General features: G+C 35.4%; 1 long non-coding RNA gene across 1 annotated transcript; it reads left to right on the top strand.

Annotated features, from left to right (window-relative positions):
* The first annotated feature begins 1,120 nt into the window (after positions 1–1,120).
* LOC126729101 (uncharacterized) lies at positions 1,121–3,725 on the top strand. Its single transcript, XR_007656502.1, has 3 exons — positions 1,121–1,577; positions 2,774–2,955; positions 3,195–3,725. It is a non-coding gene; the product is annotated as an uncharacterized LOC126729101 (long non-coding RNA).
* Positions 3,726–17,247: the final 13,522 nt, after the last annotated feature.

Below are 17,247 nucleotides of genomic sequence, written 5' to 3'. Positions count from 1 at the left end.
GTTCCTTAAGCATTACTAGATCAAAAAAGAAAAGTTCCTTGAGTATTATAGTTTTGCTTTCAGATTTTGAGTGAAAGAAAAGTTCCTTACTAGATCAAAATACGTCTGTGCCACACAAAACCACTTCTAACAGTGAATGGGTGAAAAATATTGCAACCATTACTGTCCATGAAGGTGAAAATGTTGAAGTAAAGGTCACTAAATAGCGTTGCCATGAACACTACTATCCATTGGTGGGCATACTGAATCGAATTATGTTGGGATTAAATGTAAATTGTTAAACCAGAGTTAATAAACTAGATTGATAAAATTCTCTTTAAATGTCTTTACTACTTCCATGCAATAACTATTTCACTTACAAGAATTACTTCCCATGTGAAAGTTTTTAATTGAACATATATTATTAACAACTTATAATAAATGAATCAAAGCTTAAAAAATGTTATGGTAATTTTTTACTTCTTAGCATTAAGTGATTTGTTCATCAGGAATATTCTTTATTTGAAATGAATTAATTTTATGGTTCAGAATGAATATTATAAATTTAAATATTTATTCAATTTTAGAAGAATAGACATTTTATACACTACAGTGCTAAGAACCTAACGTTTTTTTTTCTAGGTATCTAATAGAATCCTTTTGAGTTTAGTAATACTCTATGAACACCATATATTGCAATAATAAATAAATTATAAATCCAAATGAGAGAAAAAGAGGAAAATGGTCGGCTCTGGTGGTTGGTCAGTCTAGTTTTTTTTTTTTATTATTTTTTTTTTTTAAACATAAGAACAGAAATTATTTAATGAAATATTTTCATTATTTACCAAAAATAATCTTTAAATATTGAGGAAATTTTAAGAGAGAAATTTTTGTAACAGTACTTTCATCAATTGGTATTTTGAAAGCAAGAAAAATTTGATAGACTATATTTGACAAATTTTATGCACAAAAAAAAAAAAAAAAAAAAAAATTGAAAATCAATATTTTTTTATGAAAGAAAATTCAGTAACGGCTAGTAATTAAGCATTTTCGTTTGAGATGTCATTTTGGGTTTATATCAAAGAAACTCACGCATGCAACCATGCCAAGATGCTAACGGCTAGTAATTATAAAACTCATAGTCTTTTCAATTTCTCTCTCTCTCACTTTCCCTCACCTTTGTACACTTTCCTTCACTTTTCTCTCTCAAAAAATTCTCTCACTTTCACGGACTTTCCCAGACAACCCATCTTCAAAAGCAGGAAATTTTCCCTCAAGAAAGTGGTTTTCCTTACCAAAAACATACAGATTCATTTCCAAACTCTCAAATCTTCACCGTTCAATTCAAGAAACAGGTTCAAAGATTTTCCCCAAAAAATCTGATCCCTCTCTCTCTCTCTCTCTTTCTCTTCCGAAATGCTCTAAGTTATCCTTAAATAGAAAGTGGTTCTCTAAAAAATGAAAAAAAAAAAAAAAAAACACTTTTCTTGGAAATTCAGAAATGGGTTTGAAGATTTTCTCAGGAAAGTGATTGCTAGATTTGAATGTTAAGAGAAGGCTATGTGGAACAACAAGAAGATTTTTTTAAACATATTCAGGTCAGAGATTTTTTGTGCTTTCATATGGTTTAGACTAATAGGTTTTTTCTGGATTCTGATTTTGTTTGAATTGAATTGCAAGTTCCTGTTGATTTCGATTCTTGTCGGTAATGAAAAACTGCTTTTTGGATTTTCTCAATACAAAATGTCTGTGACTCAAGCAACGGGTCTTTTGTAGACAGTGGGGGTATGGGAGTTGGGTTTTCTTAAAAAGCATGTCTTTGACTTTGGAATTCTGCTTCTTGAGTTGATTACAAGGAAGAAACCCATTGAAATTAACAGTTATTCATATGGTTTGAATGAGAGTTTGTTTGATTGGATAACTAACCTTTTGAGTAGTTCATCTGATCTTTACAGTGTTATTGATAATTCTCTGATTGACAAAGGATTTGATGGTGAAATCTTTGAGTTACTTAGAATTGCATGCACCTGTCTTAACCCCTTCCATTGTTACATGTTTCAACTCACCATAATACTATCAACTATACCACTCTGGCCCTATTGCCTTTATCATATATCTGTACACCACCTCTTAACTGCCATATCTACTCCCTTTTGCCACCATTGCCTTTGCCTACTTTGTAGTGCCAACCACTCAGGCATCAATTTATAAGTGTGTTGGATTTAAGGTTTGTTATCTTTAGAGCGCAACTCCATGTTGGCTGTTCCTGTTATTTTAGAAGTTCTTGGAATGGACTCATTGATTACTTGTTTAGCATATTGCAGACCACATCTTTTGGTAATTTTTGGATCACCATATTGTAACTTTGCTTTCAGCATTTGATATATAAGTAGACAATTTATGGCATTTACTTCAAATTGAATATTTTTGCATATGCTATTGATTATTATTATTATTATTATTATTATTATTATTATTATTATTATTTTGGGTTTTTTTTGGGGGGGTGGGGGGGTTGCTTAATAGCACTCTAATTTGTATTTGTATTGATGCTGAGTGTTTAATTGTCAACGGTTGAGTTTGAAAGAAAGAAGGAAAAAAAAAAAAAAAAAAAATCTATGGCGAGGGTATGAGAAGAATTATTTATCATATGCTAGACTATTCACATACACACTCAAGTATGTCTAAATGGCACCTACTTCCCTGTAGGGTATGTTCATTCCATATTGTTATGTGAGTTCTAATTATATAAGAAAAAACAAAGCTGAATATCATATTTTCTGGTTCTATATAGGTACCCTAATCCATCAGCATTCAAATATGAAAGGTGCTTCTTCTGTCCTTTTAAATATGCTCTCCATCCCCCTGTGGTATAAGCTAGAGCACGTAGCTGTAAACAAGCCTGAGGTACCTTGTGGGGTGTTAGAAATGAAGCATATGATGGACCTCAGTGTTTTGTTATTCCTAGAAGCCATGGTTTGTATAAATTTTGAGTTTGAGCCTTTCATGATTTACTTTTGTTCCTCCACAAAAGAGAAAAGTTTTTGGAACTAATTCTGTTGTTTTCATTTATGAATTTTTTATTATTGCATTTACGTGATAACATGAACTAATATCAAATTTGTAGACCTTGGTTTAGCTCATGAGAAGCCCTTAAACTTTGTAACCATCTAGATTGTCACTATGGTGAAATAATATTCTCTTTTTGAATGCAGATTGGTTTGATGGTTAAACCTTTATAAGGTTTATATGCCATAAAAGCTGGTTGGGCGAGGGGTTTATGCCTCAAAAGAAGAGTTATTTTGCTTTGCAACTCCTTAAAAGGTGGTGGGTATTTGGTCTTGATCTAGCACTCCTTGGTGATATTGATGTATACCAATTCAAATTTTTTTCAGAAGTAGTAAAGAACAAGGTATTTCTTCTTTTCCTTTTTTGCTATTTTAATACTTTTCTGAAAATATCACAAGTGGATGAGATTGGTGGTGCACCAGTAATCTTACTAGATGGGATAATCATGTGAGTTGTTTCTATGGTCCCCTAGTTATCATCTCAATCTTGTTGGGTTGAATCTGACGCCTATAATCAAATTTTTAGAGATGGGCATATTACATTGTGTTCGTTACACATGTTGACAAGTACTATACACTACAAAAAAATTGATATGTTTCGACCCAAGGCACTTCAATGGCTCTGTTCAGCATCACATGGTAGAGATTTTTTACACTCATTTTGTTTATAAAACTCACTTGAGCTTATGAATTTTATAATTGGTAATATATTTTTCCCCTTTTATTTGTTATTGTTTTGTTTGAATAAATACAAAGCTTGAATTCTTTTTTCTTTTTGTAGAATCTTGTTTACTCTTTTGTCGATTTTGTATTTTTGATATTCGAGTAATGAATTTGTATGGACTTGATTAATTCAAGTAAGAATTTTTTGGTGATTGATAGCAGATGCAGGAAACTAATGTAATGAATTTGTAGGAAGGATCACTGTCACATCAATCTGATGGTTGAACTGGGGTAAGCTTTTCTGCTATGCTCAGAAACTTGTTATTCTACCTAAGGCTACATTAAGAGGCAGCCCAATTTTTCTTTTGTAATTTACTTTAGCCACTAGCCAGAGAAAGCTATATAGTGCTTAATGCATGTACACATATGCAGTATATTGATGCCTTATGCATCCAAAGAAGGAAAATGTTTAATAAAAAATTAAGTTATTTTAAAATAATTAAACTTAGTAGCCATTGCAATAGAGGGAGAACTAGAGCTCAAAAGGATTAGTTTTATGATGCTTTAAGTTAGTCATATGAAAAAGTTGTTCATATCTAGTTCTTTTTAATTATTCCATCCACTATGTAAGCTATTAACAGTGCTAGGGACAAAATGTTGTTTTTGAAAATAGGAGGGAAGTTCCTAATGTTAGGTTCTAAAGTGTAGGACTTTATGTATTTAGAACTCTAATTTGTATTGTTGGCAAACCATGATCAAAATAATGTGTTTAGAAGTGTTTAAAGCTAGCTCAAAGTTGTATCTCAATGTAAAGTTGGAATCGAGTGTAAAGCAGAAAGCACTGTGGCTTTCGGCCTGGCTCGATCGATCGAAGCTTAGGCTCGACCGATCGAAGCTCGGGCAGATTGCTTTTTTGCAGAATTTTCCAACTCAGCCCTAGTTGTTTTAAAACATTTTTAGGGTTTCTTATTTGTCCTAAGTATAAAAGGTAAACCCTAGCCACGTTTTAGTGTTGCTCATATTGCGGTTTGTGTAAATCTCTTGTGAGATCTAGAGGAGCTTTCTTTTACACAAACTTAGGGTTTTCAAGGAGGAGATATTCTCTACACCTTGATGATCAAAACAGTTGCTGCCATTAAAGCTTAAAGAATACACAAGCGGGGGTGCTTGTAGCTGGTGGGAATCCAAGAAAGAAGGAGTCCGTGGATTCGGAGCTTGCACGTGGTCGTGTCAGTAAGTTCTACTGGTTGGTAGCATTAGGAAGTCAAGCGGGGGTGCTTGTAAGTCCTTTTGTATGAACTTCGATTCTTTCAAGATAGTGGATTCAAGTTTACCTTGAGGATAGCTAGGTCAAATCTTCCCCAGGTTTTTACCAGTTTGGTTTCCTGGGTGATCATATCATTGTCTTATTTATTTTCCGTTGCTTTGCATGATTTGATCTTTATTATTGTGATAACCTAGACTTGTTTAATTGGACTAAGTAACAACTTGGCAAATTACCTAGGTTGAATTAATTATTTAAGGGGTCTAAAAACTGTCAAGTGGTATCAGAGCGGGTAGCTCTTTTGTTTTTAATCCTTTGATCTCTGAGCTGATCCTTGACCCCTGTTGTCATGGAACACGGACACTCTCTAGTTATTCCTCCTCACTTTGATGGGAATAATTATGCTTACTGGAAAGTAAGGATGAAAGCTTTCCTGAAATCCATTGATGAGAGGGTGTGGAACTCCGTTGAATATGGATGGGAGAAGCCCACTACTCCTCTTAGTGAGTGGCAAACTTCTCAGAAAGAAGCAGCTTCGTTTAATAGCAAGGCTATGAATGCGATTTTTAATGCTGTTTCTATGGAGGAATTTAAGAGAATCTCGAATGTTGAGATCGCTCATACTGCTTGGAATATCCTCCAGACTGTGTATGAAGGCACGAAGGCTGTCAAAATAAATAAATTGCAGCAATTGACTTCTAAATTTGAATGCATTAGGATGTCTGATGATGAATCTTTTGATAAATTCTATGCAAAACTGAATGATATTGTTAATTCTGCCTTTAACTTGGGTGAAATCTATAATCAACCTAAAATTGTTAGGAAGATTCTTAGATCTTTGACTGAAGACTTTAGACCCAAGGTGATTGCCATTACTGAAAGCAAGGATGTGGATTCCATCCCTGTTGATGAGCTTGTAGGATCTCTTCAATCCTATGAGTTAGATCTACCCAAAACTACCAAATCCAAATCAATGGCTCTTAAGTCTGTTGATGATGTTGATAGTGGTGGATTTGATGATGAGCTCTTTGTTACAGAGATTGCCTATCTTGTCAAGAACTTTAGAAACTTTCTCAGGAATAACAATAGAAAGGCAAGAGGCACAAACACTATTGAACCTAGAAATTTTAGGAAGCATGATTCCACTAAGGTTAATAACAATGATAAACCTAGAGAAAGAGTAGGTCAAACTTCCAATAATTCTTTGGGTTCTCAATGTTTTGGATGTCAAGGGTATGGACACTTGAAATCTGAATGTCCAACCTATTTGAAGTTTATGGGTAAGGCTATGGCTGTAACCCTTAGTGATGGTGAAGTTTCTAATCATGATTCTGATTGTGATGAGGATGGAAACTTCATTGCTTTCACTGCTACTGCTGTAGTTGATGAGAGCATAACTGTTGAAGAGAACCTTTCTGATGGGGAACTCTCTGAAGATGCAGATCTTTAAGAGGCCTATAACAAACTTTGCAAAGTTGTTGCAAAGGATGCTATGAATGTTGAACTTGGCCTAAAGAAAATTGAACTCTTGAGCTTGAAAAGAAAATTTTGCTTGTTAAATTGTTTGATGCTAATGATCTTTTGAACAATGTGAAAACTGAAAACATGCTTTTGCTTGATAAAGTTAAATCTTTGGAACTTGATTTATCTGTTGCTAGATCTGCTAGTTCTAAACTTGATCAAATGCTGAGTGTTCAAAAGTCATCTTCTGACAAAACTGGTTTAGGTTATGTTGATATCATCTGTGTGTCCGCTCCCCATTCCACTAAGTTTGTTCCTTCATCTTCTTCTTTTGAACCTTTTGTGAGTGAGATAGTGAGTGAAACTGTCAAACCCCCTATGAGTGAGGTTGCTAAACTCTTAGAAGGTTCATCATCTAGGAAGATTAGGGTTGATCTGAAAGAATCTAAGCCTAAGAAGCCTACCCTATCTAAGGACAAGACACATGATAAACCTGTATGGGTTTGTCACTTTTGTGGAAAGACTGGACACATATGTCCAAATTGCTACAAGCTGCAAGCTGCAAAGAAAGCAAACAAACCAAAAGTACCTGTGCCTTAAGCACTTGATCCTATGGTACTTATTGGTGATTTGATAAAGGCTTTAAACCTTTATTCCAATCCTGGAGTTGGTAATCATTCTCAAGTGAATAAGAACTCCAATGCTCGTGGTGCATCTAAAAAGTTTTGGATGCAAAAGACTCGACCTAACTGAGTCTTTCTGACATGGTCCTTGTGCTTCATTGCTCTACCCTTTGTGACCATTGTTCTTTGGTTGGTTTTTTTTTGTCTCTAGGATTTGCATTGCATAACATTCATGCATTTCATTCTAGGTGTTTTTATTTTTTATTAAAAAAAAAAAAAAAAGGGAAAAGGAAGCACATTTTGTTTTTGCACTATTCTTCTTGGTTTTTGAGAACAAGGTTGGTCAATTTATTTTCACATAACATGTTTTTTGTACCTTGTTTAGCTTTGATGAGCTTATTTATTGCACTCTACTAGTTGAAGATTTGTAGTGCATGTTGTGTGGGAAAGATGTGTATGGTTTTTGATTACTATGTCTTAATCTTGAAGTCACTTGTCTTTAAATGTTGGACTTGAACTTTTAGAGAAAGACATAAATAACCATCTCACCACTGTTCACTAGCCAATTATGAACACCTTAGTGCATATCATAAGATTTTGTACTCGAGACAGTGTAGCACATGCACAAAAAGAACATAAGGTGAAGCCTCGGTAAAAGTGCTTAATTCTTAAAATTTAATTGGTGTGTACTATTAGGCTTGATGCCAAACTCACATAAACTTAAAATTGGAATGTATATTATGAGGCATAAATACAAGAAACTTACATGATTGCAAGCTTATGATCTAGGAGATGTGGGAGTTATATGATGCAACTCTTTAGGTGATAGTCTCTTTTAAATTCTTTGTGATGAATTTTGTAGACTTTGTGATTGATTGCTATTCACATATCACCTCACATGTATCTCATGTCTTTGCTAGTCGCATACACTACACGAGTTACTCATTGCTAAACATTGTACATGTTATTGTGTGTGTTTATGGTCTAACCAACCAAGTTTTTGCAATCACTTTGAATTATGTGCAAACTAAATTTGTTGCTTGAAAATTTGTGGAGAATGCAAAATTTTGTTTTTGGGAATATTGGGCTTAAAATTCTTGTTTGGAAAATCATATCATCTCATACTCATGCATTTTTGTTCTTAAATTTCAAAGCTTTGAGTTAAACCAACTTGTTTTTAAAAAATTGTGTTTTTCCTGAAAAATATGGTGAGCCTCTGCCTGATTCGATCGGTCCATTCTGTTTTTCGACCGATCGAAATTTTTAAAATTTTAAAATTTTTGAGAGAGGGAGCCTCTGTCTGTTTCGACCGGTCAAGGCTGATTTTCGATCGATCGAAACTCGTGTATCAGGTTTTTTAAAAAGCAGAATAGGACTTTTTCAAAGTCACTATTCAAACTTTTTCAAGCTTCTGTCTCTCTCTGCATTGGCTCTTGGCTCCATCATCAAATTTTTGTCATTTTCCTTCAAGATTTTTGCAAGGTTTTTGTCCTTAGAAGCCGGTAAGACCCTTTTGCCCTTCTTTTTCAAGTTTCTTTCTTGTTTTCATGCATTTTTCATGCATTCCCATGGGTATTTTCGGCATCTTCAAAATTATTGGGGTTTTTGATGATTCAAGCCAATTCTTGTGTAATTGATCAATGGGTTTTTGTGCCATGATGTTATATTGATGTTCCCTATAGTTTAATTTGATCAATTTTGTGGTTTTTGAAAAATTGGAAATTCTAGGGTTTTGAATTTGATCCGAATTGGGGATTTTGTCAAATTGGCTTAAATTGATGAAATTGGCTTCTCCAATTGATGTAATTGGTCATTATTGTTGTTATTATATCATGTATTATGATCAATTTGTCAATTTTTTTTAAAATTGATCAAGTGGTTTCTATATTTTGGGGGTTTTTTGTGTTAAAAACCTTTATGTGCAAGCCAATTTTGTAATTTGATTCTTTTTGACTTAATTCACTGCATTAGCACATGCATCATGACATTTAAACTTGTTCATGCATCATATAGATTTTGATTCTATTTTTTTTGTTTTTGTTTTTGTGCTAACTTGCAGTTTGCCCTTGGTTTTGTTTTGTGGTTTTGTTCTTTCGCTCTGTGTTTTGATCCTTATCTTAGCACAATGCTTAGGAAAACTAGAGCTCATAGGACCACTTCCACTTCCTCTAAGTCTCCACCTAGAGTAGAGCTGTTTAAGAATGATAAGTGTAGAGAAGCCTATGACACCTTGAACTGTAGGCGTAAGATTTGGTCTGAGCGAGCTGTTGTGTTAGATGCGCTTGATCCGGCAATTAGGGCCAGTTTTGAGTCTAGGGTTTGGTTGCCTCTCGTACAGATAGATCATCCACCTCTGACCACCCTGATTAGAGAGTTCTACTCGAACCTCTCTTGTCACGTCTATGATTCCAACACCCTTGTTAGGAGTTGGATACGAGGTGTAGAGTTCACCATTATCCCTCAGGTGGTGGCTGAGGCTCTTGGGGTGCTGGTTGTTTGGGATGCTGTCTATTCCTATGATGAGTCACCCTCTTTAGATGTTGTCATGTCTTACATCACTGGGTCGTCTATCCAGTGGGGTTCTGATCCTCGGATCACGTCCGCTAAGCTTACCGAGACTGCCTATCTCTTATTTAGGATTGCGTGTCATTCCTTGTGGCCTATCTTTCACTTCCACACCATCCCTTTAGAGCGATGTGTGTTTTTGTATGCCTTTGCTTCTGGAGCGTCTATCAGTTTTCCTCACTTGTTTCTTCGTTCTTTGAACGAGGTTCATAGGAGTTCTGCCGTAGGGCATGCGCTGATTCATTCTATTTTCATTCATAGGATTTTGCTCTATTTAGGTCTAGATGGTTTTCCGTCAGGTGAGCCTGTTCATGTGATAGCTCCTATAGGTGCCACCTTTCTTCGTCAGAGGGCTGCTCAGTTGAGGGTCCCTTCTTCTCGTCCTAGAGGTGTGTCATCTAGTAGTGTTCCCCCTCCTCCCTCTTCTACAAGTATAGCTGCTGCTGAGACTTCAGGTGCTGCTGCTGATGCTGATGCTGCTGTTCCGCCACTGACTGCTACGGATGATTCAGACATTCGTTGCACGTTGGATCATGTCTTGACCGTTTAGGCGGCTCAAGGACAGATTTTGGTGGACGTACTTGATGAGATCCGTGCCTTGCGTGCGGAGTTGGCGTAGTTTAGACCACCTCCCTTTTGATGATGGATATCTTGTTTGCCCTTTGGCATTCCGTCACAAAAAGGGGGAGTACTTATAGGTTTTTGTTTTTAGGGGGAGACTTTTTGATTTTGGTTGGAGCTTGTGGAGTTTTAGATTGTATCTAGGTGCTTCACTGTGTACTTAACATTTTTAGCTCTTACCTTGTTTTTGATGGGATATTCATGTTAGGGGGAGTTTTATGTTTTTGTTGGTACTTTATTTGTTTCTTGTTTCAAACTACTTATTGATTTATATTTATGAGTTATTCATTGATATATGTTTTTTTTTTGTGTGTTGTTTGAAATCAAGAAGTTATTTTGTTTACTTGTATTATTTCCACACATGCGGTTATGCATTTTGTTTAGTATTTCAAGAAATATACAGGTTGATTCAATTGAGCTGCTGTCTACACTTGTAACTGATGGATAGTAGTTAGGATTGAATTTGGTTTATGAGCATTATTTTGTAAAGGGCTTTTCAATTTGTAAACTTTGAGCTTCTAAGTTGTGTTTTGTCACGGATTGCCAAATGGAGAGTTTGTTAGGTTCTAAAGTGTAGGACTTTATGTATTTAGAACTCTAATTTGTATTGTTGGCAAACCATGATCAAAACAATGTGTTTAGAAGTGTTTAAAGCTAGCTCAAAGTTGTATGTCAATGTAAAGTTGGAATCGAGTGTAAAGCAGAAAGCACTGTGGCTTTCGGCCTGGCTCGATCGATCGAAGCTTAGGCTCAACCGATCGAAGCTCAGGCAGATTGCTTTTCTGCAGAATTTTCCAACTTAGCCCTAGTTGTTTTAAAACGTTTTTAGGGTTTCTTATTTGTCCTAAGTATAAAAGGCAAACTCTAGCCACGTTTTAGTGTTGCTCATATTGCGGTTTGTGTAAATCTCTTGTGAGATCTAGATGAGCTTTCCTTTACACAAACTTAGGGTTTTCAAGGAGGAGATATTCTCTACACCTTGATGATCAAAACAGTTGCTGCCATTAAAGCTTAAAGAATACACAAGCGGGGGTGCTTGTAGCTGGTGGGAATCCAAGAAAGAAGGAGTCTGTGGATTCGGAGCTTGCACGTGGTCGTATCAGTAAGTTCTACTGGTGGTAGCATTAGGAAGTCAAGCAGGGGTGCTTGTAAGTCCTTTTGTATGAACTTCGATTCTTTCAAGATAGTGGATTCAAGTTTACCTTGAGGATAGCTAGGTCAAATCTTCCCCAGGTTTTTACCGGTTTGGTTTCCTGGGTGATCATATCATTGTCTTATTTATTTTCCGCTGCTTTGCATGATTTGATCTTTATTATTGTGATAACCTAGACTTGTTTAATTGGACTAAGTAACAACTTGACAAATTACCTAGGTTGAATCAATTGTTTAAGGGGTCTAAAAACTGTCACCTAACATTAGTCAAACCTCAAGAGTGGTTAGTGTAATTTATCCTATTCTTTTATTACTCCCATGAACAAAGAGGAAACTTTCACTAGGGACTGAATGTGAGTTGCATAACAATTAGTAGTTCAAAAAATGGAGGATTGACAGCTTTTAACTAACTGCTCTTGTGGCTGATGTGTAGATAAATGCAGCTAAATTCTCTTGTCCATATTGGTTTCCTCTTGAGGTGAAGATACATAAAATACTCAATTCCAATTCTAAAACAATAAGTATTTTGTTTTGCCATCTGCATATCCTAAAACTGCAAGCATTTTTGTTTCTCTATACGCAAATCATAGAAGTGGTTTTGTTATTTACTCATATACATTCATTATGCATGCTTTATTTAGCAATTGGGTCCCAATTTCTTGATTTGAATTACTTGATAAGTATGACTTAGAATTACCTTTGGTATCTAGGAGATGTCGAATTTCATTTCAAACCTCCTTTCCTACTACTCTGGGATCAGATAGATTGGTTAGATGTACTTCATGCAAAATCAATAACAAGATGATCTTATAATGCCATTCCCCTTTAAAGAGCTGATATTTATTGCTAGTTTCTTGTTCCCTGCTTGTAACTTCAGGAACAAATGTAGAGCATATAGCATACAAGCAAAAGGAGAAATCTCATTGTTATCATATATATTTATATATATATATATATATATATAACCTTATACGAGTGGTCTCATGCATGGGGTTTTATGAGTACTTTGTATCATGAATGGCTTTAGTTTAGTTTGTGAAAGATTTTTGTCTAGAATTGCTTTGCTTTGCTTGTTTTATTATAATGAATGCATCGTAGATAATTTCTTTTGGGTAAAATTTCAAACTTCTTTGAGCTTTGAGAAATACCCAAATTGTTTTGCTAAGTAGGATACAGATTTCCTATTTTGTGTTTCTTTTGTGAAGCCTACTTCAATATCATGTTTGTATAACAAGTTGATTGAGTTCTAAGTCAAAGAAAATTGTTTTCTTGATGAACACATAATCTTTTTTTTTTTTTTTTTTTTCAATAAAACCCGTGTGCCATGTTTTATATATGCGATGCGATATATATTGGTTCTTTTTGATTCGAAGTGGCCCATGATTATATCTTTTAGCTACGGTGCCAGTGCTTTGCTAGTTTTTGTATTAGTGGTTGTACGCCGTCAATGTACATATACATGACTCATGTGCCTAACATCATTCAAATGCTTTTATATCCTTGGATTAAATTAAATTAATGTATATGGATTTGAATGCTTTTATATCCGTGGATTAAATTAAATTAATGTATATTGGCTTGAAGATATCAGTTCATGATTATATATATTAATATAGGTATGATGTTACTTTGAGATTAGGATTTTTTGAAAGTCTATGTGTGCCATTGATGTGGTTAAAATTCATAGACCATTCACTTAATTATACATATAGAATATGGTTTCTTTTGTTTAGTCTTATATTGATTACAAGTGTTGGGAAAATTTAGACCCTGGTTGATAGAATTAATAAGTTTTAAATCCAAGTTGTTAATTAGATTTATTATGAATAAACCTTGTTAAAACAAATAAACAACAATATCATGTCAATATCATGCATGGTGGAATAGTAAATAAGACAAGATATGATGACCTAGAAAAACCAATGAAACAAACTAGTTTCACAGTAAAAAACTTGGGGGGAAACCTTCCCGAAAAGCAATTTACTATAGTAAAGAGAAGTTTTAGATATGGTACAAAACCTTTGTCCCTAGACTCTACAATCTCTGTAGATGAACTTACAGCGGAAACCTTCTACCGCTTCAGAACCTCTAAACTCTTCAATATATAAATGCTACCCTTTTGCACGGATCCCAATACGTAACTAACTCTAGCAACTTGAAGATGTTGTTGGTTGCAAAGTTCTTCACTTCATCAAAAATTGAGATAAAAAAGTACTTGGTTACAAAAACCCTAAGGCGTAAAAGACGTAGTAACTTCTTGCAGAGAGAATAAGGCACTAGGTCACTTTCTACATGTGTTCTTCATATAACGGCCTTTAAAATAAGCCTTATAGATGTCTAGGGTTGTGAGAAAAGAAACCCTAAACATACATGTCAGTTAGGGCCAAAAATCAGATCTAGAAATTTTGATTTCATAGATCCTGACAGATTCAGCTTCTATCGAGCTTCGTTTTTAAATATCAATAGATATTGTTTATGTCAAGGTATCTGTTGAGCTTTAATGAATAGTTTTTCTTCACTTGTTTCTTGATCCAATCTTCATGGCTTTAATACTTGAATTGAACTTTTGTTTCTTGAAGTACTAAACCCATCCTAGATCTACCCAATTACAAGTAAAGTACATTTTGTCAAAGGATTAGCTAATTACATAAAATATGTTCTTAACAACAAGGGCTTATATGCATTTCTCTGTTGAATGAGAAGAAGAATGAAGCATGATTAAAGTAAGTCTTAATATATTAGTGTTAATTGTCATTTAGAAATTTATAGAAGTGTGGACCTACATTACTGTCTTATGGTTATGAATCTAGATTTGATTTTCATATCTTTATTGAGGGAATCATATGCTATTCTTCTGACTAATGGTCATTAGCTACCTTTTTGGCCTCCCTGTTATTCTTATAAGAATTTGAAAGATATCAGTCTCAACTAGTGTAGGCATTAGTGTTTATGCACGACAAAATCTTTTTTCTCATTTTGAATTATCTAATTATATATATATATATATATTTGTTGATTCAAACCTGTTTTGGTGAAAATGATCAATGGGTTTTTGTTCTAGGATGCTATAATGATGATTCTTGTAGTTTAATTTGATCAATTTTGTGGTTTTTGAAAAATTGAAAATTCTAGGGTTTGAAATTGTTCCGAATTGGGGTTTTTGTCTAATTGGGTTAAATTGATGAAATTGGCTTGTCAAATTGATGTATTTGGTCATTATTTTTTGAATTCTATCATGTGTGATGATCAATTCGTCAATATTTTTCAAATTGATCAAGTGGTTTTCCAAATTTTGGGGTTTTTGTGTTAATACCTCAATGTTCAAGCCAATTTTGTGAATTTGAACTTTTTGGACTTAATTCACTACATTAGAACATGCATCATACCATTTAAATTTGTCATGCATCATATAGATTTTATTTCTTCTTTTTGTGCTAACTTGCAGTCTGCCCTTGGTTTTGTGTTTGTTCTTTTGCTCTGTGTTTTGGTCCTTATCCTAGCACCATGCCTAGGAAAACTAGAGCAAATAGGACCCCTTCCACTTCCTCTGTGTCTCCCTCTAGGGTTGAGGAGTTTAGGAATGATAAGTGCAGAGAGGCCTTTGAGACTTTGAACCGTAAGCGTAAGATTTAGGCTGAGCGAGCTGTAGTCTTAGATGAGCTTGATCCAGCCATTAGGGCCAATTTTGAGTCTAGAGGTTGGTTGCCTCTCTTAGAGATAGATCATCCACCCCCGACTGCCCTGATTAGAGGGTTCTTCTCGAACCTCTCTTGCCACATCTATGAGTCCAACACCCTTGTTAGGAGTTGGATACGAGGTGTTGGGTTGACCATTACCCCTCGGGTAGTGACTAAGGCTCTTGGGGTTCCGGTTGTTCGGGAGCCTGACTATCCCTATGATGAGTTGCCCTCCTTAGATGTAGTCATGTCATACATCACTGGGTCATCTATCCAGTGGGGTTCTGATCCTCGGATCACGTCCGCTGAGCTTACCGAGACTGCCTATCTTTTCTTTAGGATAGCGTGTCATTCGTTGTGGCCTATTTCTCACTTCCACACCATCCCTCTAGAGCGATGTGTGTTTTTGTATGCCTTTGTTTTTGGAGCGTCTATCAGTTTTCCTCACTTGTTCCTTCGTTTTTTGAACGAGGTTCATAGGAGTTCTACCGTAGGGCATGCGCTTATTCATCCTATTTTCATTCATAGGATTTTGCTCTTTTTAGGTCTAGATGGTTTCCCGTCCGGTGAGCCTATACATGTTGTTGCTACCATAGGTGCCACCTTTCTTAGACAGAGGGCTGCTCACTTGAGAGTTGCTCCTTCACGTCCTAGAGGTGCGTCATCTAGTGTTGTTCCCCCTTCTCCCTTTTCTATAGGTGTTGATGCTGCTGAGACATTAAGTGCTGCTGCTGATGATGATGTTCCTCCACCGACTGCTTCGGATGATTCAGACATTTGTCGCACGTTGGATCATATCTTGACCGTTCAAGCGGCTCATGGACAGATTTTGGTGGACATGCTCGATGAGATCCGTGCCTTGCGTGCGGAGTTGGCGCAGTTTAGACCACATCCCTTTTGATGATGGAGATTTTGTTTGCCCTTTGGCATTTCGTCACAAAAAGGGGGAGTATTTTGTAGTGTTTTTGCTTTCAGGGGGAGTTTATTTATTTTGGTTGGAGCTTGTGGAGTTTAGATTGTATCTAGGTGCTTCACTTTGTACTTTACATTTTTAGCTCTTGCCATGTTTTTTGATGGGATATTCATGTTAGGGGGAGTTTTATGTTTTGTTGGTACTTTATATGTTTCTTGTTTCAAATTGCTTATTGATTTATATTTATGAGTTATTCATTGATATATGTCTTTATTTGTGTGTTGTTTGAAATCAAGAATTTAATTTGTTTACTTGTATTGTTTCCACACATGCGGTTATGCATTCTATTTAGTGTTTCAGGAAATATACAGGTTGATTCAATTGAGCTGTTGTCTACACTTGCAATTGATGGATAATAGTTAGGATTGAATTTGTTTTATGAGCATTATTTTGTAAAGGGCTTTTTATTTTGTAAACTTTGAGCTTCTAGTTGTGTTTTGTCACGGATTGCTAAAGGGGGAGTTTGTTAGGTTCTAAAGTCTTAGGATTTTATGTATTTAGAACTCTAATTTGTATTATTGGCAAACCATGATCAAAACAATGTGTTTAGAAGTGTTTTAGTCTAGCTCAAAGTTGTGCATTTATGTAAAGTTGGAATCGAGTTAAAGCAGGAAAGCATTGTGCCTTTCGACCTGGCTCGATCGATCAAAAGACAGGCTCGATCAATCGAAGCTCGGGCAGAATGATTTTCTGTAGATTTTTCAAACTCAGCCCTAAGTGTTTTAAAACGTTTTTAGAGTTTCTTATTTGTCCTAAGTATAAAAGGCAAACCCTAACCACGTTTTAGTGTTGCTCATAATTGCGGTTTGTGTAAATCTCTTGTGAGATCTAGAAGAGCTTTCATTTACACAAATTTAGGGTTTTCAAGGAGAAGATTTATCTATACCTTGATGATCAATTCAATTGCTGCCATTGAAGCTTAAAGAAAACACAAGCAGGTGTGCTTGTATCTGGTGGTGAATCCAAGAAAGAAGGAGTCCGTGGATTCGGAGCTTGCATGTGGTCGTGTCAGTAAGTTCTACTGGTTGGTAGCAATAAGAAGTCGAGCGTGGGGGCTTGTAAGTCTTATTGTATGAATTTCGATTCTTTCAAGATAGTAGATTCAAGTTTACCTTGAGGATAGTTAGGTTGAATCCTCCCCAGGTTTTTAAAGCTAAAAGTAGAATTGCTCTAGAAGAAAAATGTCAGAATTTGTTGTAAG

This window comes from Quercus robur, chromosome 5, assembly GCF_932294415.1.
Source record: "Quercus robur chromosome 5, dhQueRobu3.1, whole genome shotgun sequence".
Taxonomy (NCBI): Eukaryota; Viridiplantae; Streptophyta; class Magnoliopsida; order Fagales; family Fagaceae; genus Quercus; species Quercus robur.
This window is presented reverse-complemented; position numbering and strand designations above follow the sequence as displayed.